General features: G+C 44.8%; 1 non-coding gene across 1 annotated transcript; it reads right to left on the bottom strand.

Moving 5' to 3' along the window:
• Positions 1-278: 278 nt before the first annotated feature.
• On the bottom strand, positions 279-385 carry LOC141645185 (small nucleolar RNA R71). The gene has a single exon (XR_012544770.1). It is a non-coding gene; the product is annotated as a small nucleolar RNA R71 (small nucleolar RNA).
• Between the last annotated feature and the right edge of the window lie 7,622 nt (positions 386-8,007).

Here is an 8,007-nt window from a genome sequence, read left to right as displayed (position 1 = left end):
TCCTTCTTATATCAATCTGGTGGAGAGAAATATCTATAGAGGTGTGGCTGGTGAAGACCCGAGGAAGCACATGGAGGTCTTTACAGACTACTGTTCTACTATCCCCGCCACTAAGGGGGTAACTCAAGATAAGATTAAGGAGGTTTTATTTCCTTTCTCTTTGGCCGATTCAGCCAGGGAGTGGCTGACTGACTTGGACCGCACAGCTGCAGGAGTTACAGATTGGGAGTCTCTTGCTCGCCTTTTACAAGAGATATTTCCCACCACAACGCACCAATATGCTGAGGGCCAAGATTACCAGTTTCAAGCAGGCTCCCACTGAAACGTTTTATGAGGCGTGGTCACGATTCAAGAAGTTTGTGAGGTCTATTCCTCACCATGGTTTTGACCCATGGTTTCTAGCTAATCAGTTTTACAATGGGCTGTATGATGACCACAGAGCCATACTTGATGCGGCATCTAGTGGGAGATTCCAGGAGAATACTGATGATGATAAGGGATGGTCCCTTATTGAAGATATGGCGAACCATAGTGCTGAGTATGGTAACCCGAGGGATAGTATAAGAACAGTTCATGCAGTTGATAAGCAGGTTGTGGCTCAGCTGGAAGCCATGAATGCTAGATTTGACAAGTTGGAGTTACAAGCTGCTGGGGAGCCTCAGACGGTCCATGTTCTTACTAGAGGAGAGACCGTTTCATGTGAGAGATGTGGGAGTAATGATGGCCACACTGCTGTTGGCTGTCTTGTGGAGAAGGAACAAGTCCTTGCGTTTCAACAATATAAGCAAGGAAGGGGTTCCTATTACAACAACCAAGGGGCAGTCTATCCCAATTTGAGGTGGACTAGTCAAAATGTGCTCAATCCTACACCACCTCCGCACCAGCAGCAGCCTTATGTTCCTCCACATAAGAATCAACAAGGCTTTCAGAAGCCTCCTTCCTTTACTCCTCCTAATCACGGTGCATCATCTTCCGGTGGGGTGAGTGAAATTGTTGAGCTTAAGTCTATGTTGCAATCTTTTACGAAGCAGTGGCAGCTGAGTGATCAACAGAAAGATGCATCCATTAAGGCACTTGAAACTCAAGTTGCCCAACTAGCCACGAATCAATATTCAAGAAAGCAGGGTCATTTACCGACTAAAAATGAGAAGAATCCACATGATACGGTAAATTTGATAAATTTGAGGAGCGGTCGTTCGTATGAGGGACCGGAAATGCAAAAATCAGACCCAAGGAAGGCTATAACTGATGATGAACAGTGTTATGGCGAAGAAAATGAGTTGACGGCTAAGAAAGTACTCGATCGACTGGTTTCTGGAGGTCGATCGAGCACTTTTAATGGTCAAGGTACTCGATCGAGTGTTTTTTCTACTCGATCGAGTGAACAGGAAAGTGGAGTTGTTCGATCGAGTGAAAATTTCACTCGATCGAGTGATATCATTGAAGATTCTACTCGATCGAATGGGCAATTTGGTCGATCGAGTAGTTTTGATGACGGGAAGCTTATTCGAGAGCCTGCTAGTGCTTGATTAAGCGATAAATCACCGGAAAGACCTCGTTCGAGAGGTAAGAAGCGTCCAAAGGATACAGAGCTTGCTCCGGAAGACACATTGGAAGAGAGAAACAAGGGACTCGAGATACCCATCACGGTTCCCTTCCCGAGGCGGCTGCAGAATACTAAAGCTAATCAACAATTCGGCAAATTTGTCGAACTTCTGAAAAGCTTGGAAGTTACTGTGCCATTCACCGAGTTGCTGACAAAGGTACCCTCTTACCTTAAGTTTATGAAAGAGATTTTATCGCGTAAGAGGAATATTAGTGATAATGAGACAGTAGCTTTGACCGAGGTGGGGTCAGCCCTATTTCAAAATAAGTTACCTCCCAAACAGTCAGACCCGGGTAGTTTTTCAATTCCGTGTCATATCGGTACCTATTTGATTGATAACGCGCTATGCGATCTAGGCGCTAGCGTGAGTGTCTTACCATTGTCTCTGGCTAAGAGACTTGGTTTGACAAAGCTAAGTTGCACCATTATGACTGTCCAGATGGCCGACCGTAGTATATCACGGCCACTAGGTATAATAGAAGACATACCTGTTCAGATTGGGAAGTTCTTTATTCCCGTCGATTTCGTTGTCTTAGACATCCCCGAAGATGCACACACCCCTATTATTTTAGGGAGACCATTTTTGTCCACTGCCCGTGCAGTTATAGATGTCGGTGGGAAGACTTTGACCTTTCAGGTAGGGGACGAGGAGCTGATTTTTCATCAGTCTAAGTTCCGGAGAGCTCCCATGCAAGCTCAGCCTTGCAATGCTCTCTCTTCTATTGACCCTATTATTGACACTCCAGATGAAAATTTGGAGTATTGTGCTGCTATTGTTACCCCTCCGCCTCAGATTGAGAGCAAAATGGAGGAAAGTTCGTCTGTTTTCCTTGCTGCAGGTACAGATGAAAGCAATGAAGGAGCTGTCAAGGGGTGTTGTGCAATTGCTATCAATCAAATTGGGAATGATGACGCTACAGATGGTGATAAAGGAGCAAGGATGAGGAAAATTCGTGCATATGTGGATGTGAACTATTCCCTTCCTACTGTTTTAAACGATTCAAATTCAAGCTCAAGGAAGTTGAAGAGGACAGTCAATGTGGCTGAGATGACGTCCTCCAGTCAGGAGCCCTCCCAGGGGCTACTGAAATGCATTGGAAAGTGAGCGGGGAAATGCCCAGTGTAACACCTTGTAAAAAATTTTTTTGATTTTCCCGTTGAATTTCTTTTATTGTTTGTAATTAGGACAATTAGTTTTTTTAGACAGTTTTTAGCGTAGATTCAAGACTATAGACTGTTCCTATGCGTATTTGGTATTTTGGGATGTGTTTGCACGTGTTTTTATGCAGGTTTGGGGAATTTTTACACATTTCAAAGGAAGAATGACGAAATTAAGGAGCTTACGCGAGAAAAGAGCTCGATCGAGTACTTTTTGTACTCGATCGAGTGAAAAATGGACGATCGAGTGGTTCCTGTTCGTTCGATCGAGTGAAACATAAAAGGGGACTTCTCGATCGAGTAGAATTCTACTCGATCGAGTGATGGAGCATAAAAGTGCTCGATCGAGTGGTTTAAAACCACTCGATCGAGTAAATGGGAAAGGACGTAGGGAGTTTTTCTTCCTTAAACCCCTTTCTTTTGTTTCTATTTCATTTTCCCCTATTTTTTTCGTCTAACCCCTCCTTCTTGCGATAAAATCTCTCCCAAATACCCATTTTTCTTGCCCAAATATCAAATACGCCTCCTACAAATTGTTGCTTGCTACTTAATCTTTCAAAGCCCCTTAATTCCCTCTTAATTTGTGCTCATTTTCACGGTTTTAAAGAGGGTTTAGGGTTTGCGGTTTTCGAACAAAAATCGCCTTTTCTTGCTTGTTCTTTGAAGATTATTTGCAATTTGTAGGTTGTTCTCATCAAGTAAGTGATTCCTCAACCTTCATTGCATTTTGATTTCATTACTTTTGCATTTCTATAAGGTACAATGGAATCAGGGTTTCGAAATTGTTGATTTAGTCGAATTTTTCGACTTTAATTATCTTTGTCTGCCCTTACTTGTCTTGCTTGATGATCAATCCCCATTCCTCGCTGTTGTTGCATGATTAATTCGAATATTGCGCGAGATTTCGCGATTAGGGCTGTTTTAGTCGAATGTTTCGACTGTCAGACGGGTTTATATGCTTTCATGACTTAATTAACCTCAGTTGTTGTTAATCACTGCTGTCAATACCTGCTATCCCGTTCCCTATCGCTGTTTACACGCTATAATTCGAAATTTTTGAGGATTGTCGGGAATTTTGTGCTGTAGGTCGAAATTTTTCGACTGGTAGGGAGTTTTCAGGTCTATCATGTTGGTTTTCCTTCTATTTAAGCCACTGTTAGCCACTATTTATCTTATCATGCCCCCTACCCTCTGTATACAAGATGGATTCTAGCTCTTTACCCTCCACTAGCTCGTCCTCTAGTCCATCCCTGTCCGAGACAGTGGCCCCTGCTGTTGCCACTGCCTCCGCTTTAGTTAGTACTGCAGCCTCAGTGTTCCTAGTTTCAGCTGCAGGTACAGTTTTCGCTCTAGCTAGCTCTGCTGCTAGCTCAGTTTCGGCTGCCACTTCAGTTCCGGCCACCACCACTGCTAGCACTGCTGCTAGTCTCTCTTCAGTGGTGGCCACAGCAGCCACTACCTCTACTCCAGCCACTGTTTTCACTCTTGTGGCAGACTCGCGAGCAGTTGCAGCAGCCTTTAGGGCAGCCCTGGTCCCTCACACCGTCACTGCACGGGCTTCAGCTTTGAGTTCCAGAGGACGGGGCCGATTTCGTGGACGTGCTCGAGATACACCATCTCCTGTTACCTCTACCTCTTCCGCTCCCAGCACTTCTACTTCTGCCGCCGCTTCTACTTCTGGCACAGTTACAGTTCGGGGGGACACTTCCCTCGACTCTCACCCAGACTACCCACAGGTAATTTTTGTCAACGCTTTACATCGTCAGAAGTTTTATAACTTGCTAAGCTGATCATTTGTACCTTCCCGATTTTTAGAGAAATCGGCACTTGTGAGACTCGGCATTTACGAGTCGGTTTGTAATTTACTACGGAGTACGGGGATGGCCGGACTCATCACTATGAGCGGTCGTACCTTTCTTGAGCTGAGCCTTGAGTTTCTCAGCTCCTTTACCTTCTCCTCCGGGGCACACGCTGCTGACCCCGCTAGTTCTTCAGTGTCCTTCCGGTTGTTTAACCGGACCTTCCCGATGACTTTAGAGGAGTTTGGTAGGAGACTTGGTCTCTCTTATACGGGAGAGACTGCACCCCCGAGAAGGGTCTTTCGTCAGCTTTGGCGGACCCTGGCCAGACCACTTTTGCGGAGCGAAAGCTCCAACAGGTCCACCTTCCTCCTGTCCGTTGTTTTCTTAGACTGATGGGGAGCACTATTTTCGGCCGAAAGGAGCCGAACAACATCACAAACACTGAGCTCTCCATCCTGGGCGGTTACCTAAACATCGACTGCGAGGGCCCTTTTACCCTCAACATAGCTCACTTGACCGCCCAGTACCTTCAGAGCCAGAGGCCGAAGGAGACGGGAACTATTGCTTGCGGTGGCATAGCCACCATTCTTGCCCGTTCCTTCTTCCCCGTTTGGCCTCGTGACTTGCAGTACCTCGAGGGAGATAGGTTACTGAGTCTGGATGCCATGCTTTCTCAACATTGGCTTACCCCAGACTACCAGACATGGAAGATAGACGGCTCCTTGTCTGTTAACTTACCCTGTGACAGTCTCCCCCGTCTAGAGCCCCTGCCTACTGTCGCTAGGGGCGCCCGTCTGCCACCACTGCCTGACCTTCACCTTCCACTCCGACCTACTCCCACTGTACCCGCTGCCAAGAAGCGGCGTAGAGCTGAGACTGGAGAGGGGTCCACACCTTCAGGGAGTACCCAGCCTTCCACGGCTACTCCCATCCTGACCCCTACTCCCACTACTACTACCACTCCTACTCCCACTCCCACTGACCAGACACAGGCACAGCCGGTTCTACCGGCTACTTACGTACCACCTCCTCCCTTTGTGGCGCCCGCGGTCATGGACCAAGGGGGCGCCGTTTACGGTTTGTTGCTTGAGATCGCAGAGCGTCAGGCTCGTATGGAGAGGGACATCGCCCTAGCCTTGCACCCTCTGTACGAGTACCACTTGAGGCGACACCGTCCGATCCCCGAGGGTTGGCCACACCCTTCCTTCTACCGGTACCCAGCTGAGGGGTACCCGGAGTCTGCCGAGGAGGAGGACGAGGACGAGGACCCGGAGGTGGCAGTGGAGAGAGCTCGAGCTGAGGAGCGGAGGAGGAGAGAGGAGGAGAGAGGAGGAAAGAGATCCTGAGTTCAGGGTGGAGGACGTCCGCGACAGCGACGACGACGCTGACGAGTAGTTACTGGTCTACTCACTTCCCCAGTTTTCTGGCTGGTTTGGAGAAGTTCGCATTTTGTATGTATTTCTTACTCTTTTATTTTGTCTCCTTTTTCTTTATTGTTTTATTTATTTATTGGTTGTATATTCCCGTTCCCCTGTATATAAATGCTGGTGTATGTTGGAGGATAACGAGGGCGTTGTCCGTTTTGGTTTGGGGAGGGTATTGCATCCTTTTGAGTCTGCATTTGCATTTGTTTTGCATTCACGTTTATTTTTCAGCTTGCATTGTTGTTTATTTTCATTAAAAATTTCAAAAAATCCAAAAATTTCACGTTTATTTTTGCATATAGGTTGAGTCGGAATGGTAGATTTCCATGATGATAATGCACTATAACTTGTCATTTTACTTGAGCCTTGCACTTTTGTTGATAGTTATTAGCTTTGTCATATGCATAATCTACGAGCTTCTGTTCAAATATAGCTGACTGTTTAGACTTGACCTGATAAATTGGCAAACTACTTGAAAAATTCTGAGTTTTAGAGCCATAACTGGTGACATTCATGACCAGTTTTCATAGGAATTGAGAGTAGTACTCCTTGCATAGCATGTTCATCATTTTTGCACTTTTATGACATTCAATTTCTCGTCAAATGCACATATTCGGGTTTGTGGTTGGTGTCACATGCAGGGAGGTGCTTGCAAATTTTCCCTTTTCCTTATATTTTTCACCCATTTAGCTCCACATAAGCCAAAACTTGCCCTTTTTGACCCATTAGCTACATCCCAAATTAAGCCTGCCTAGTCAAGCTAGTTTAGTATGTTCTTTTGTGGTATGATTTTCTGTTTGCAGTTTGGTTTGTATTTCTTTGTCTGGAGTTGGTGGAAATTATGGAAGAAAAAAAAAGATTGAAAAAGAAAAGAAAAGGGAAAGACGTGAAAGAAAGGAAAGAAAAAGAGAAAAAAAAAATGAAAAATGAAAAAAAAAGAGAAGTGTTCACGTGAGAAAGAAAGGAAAAAAAAAGAAAGTTTGAAAAAAAGAAGTTTGTTTGTTTCAGTTAATTCTTTCAGACGATGTTGTTTGTGACCGTCTGACTCCTCCATTCTTATTCTATATTTTTGAGGAGATTGTGTTTGAGTTTAGTGAGTTGTGTGCCAAATGAAGGGCACTTGTACTTAGTTTTTCAGTCAGTTGAGATTCGGATGGTTTATTATGGTCCTGTTAGGAACTATCTTGACGCTTTTACCCCCACATTTCCATAACTTGTTTTGCCTTTTCTCGCCTGAACCTCACTATTCCCATATTATTTGTAAGCCCTCGGCTGTGACGGACATTATTGGTTGGAGTGTGTGCATTAGTACTTGAATTGTCTTTCATTTTTGCTGCATGCATGCTATGTAGGTCGTAGTTAGGTGAGTGACTGTCTTTTCTTCTCTCTTATACATATACATTCACCCTTTGCTTCATGAGAGAAGAGTGACCATGAGAGAGTCCGATTTTGTTGGTCTTGCAAGGTCGATAGGTTGGCTATATTTACGAATGACTCTCATAACTCGTTTGCATATTGACCGCTTAGCTTTAACTGTTAGCTTTTGTTGCATTAAATTGGTTCAAGTAGACAAGTTAAGCTAGCTCTGAGTTATCATTTCCGTTCCATTAGTTGCATTTTAGTTTACTCGAGGACGAGTAAAGGTTCGGTTTGGGGAGATTTGATACGTGCATTTTGTATAGTCTTTTTAGCCTATTTCAGCACGTATTTCTATGCATTTTTATACTGTTTTTATAGTATTTTGCCCCGAATTGGCTACTTTGATTCGTTTTGTCTATTTTGTAGAAATGAACGCGAAAGTAGTGGAATCGTACCCTTTTTCGTCCTTTTTGCATGCATTTAGAGAAGACGGGATTTTCCAGAGTGAGATACTGCGTTGGGAGGCGTGTTGGCACGGTTTACGAGGCATTCGGGCATGGACTTGAGCTGATTTGAAGACAAAGGACTCGATCGAGCAGTTTTACCACTCGATCGAGTGGTTTTTACGTCCATGGTTTGTCGATCGAGTAGTTTTCTA

The sequence above is a fragment of the Silene latifolia genome, chromosome 2, assembly GCF_048544455.1.
Source record: "Silene latifolia isolate original U9 population chromosome 2, ASM4854445v1, whole genome shotgun sequence".
NCBI lineage: Eukaryota > Viridiplantae > Streptophyta > Magnoliopsida > Caryophyllales > Caryophyllaceae > Silene > Silene latifolia.
This window is presented reverse-complemented; position numbering and strand designations above follow the sequence as displayed.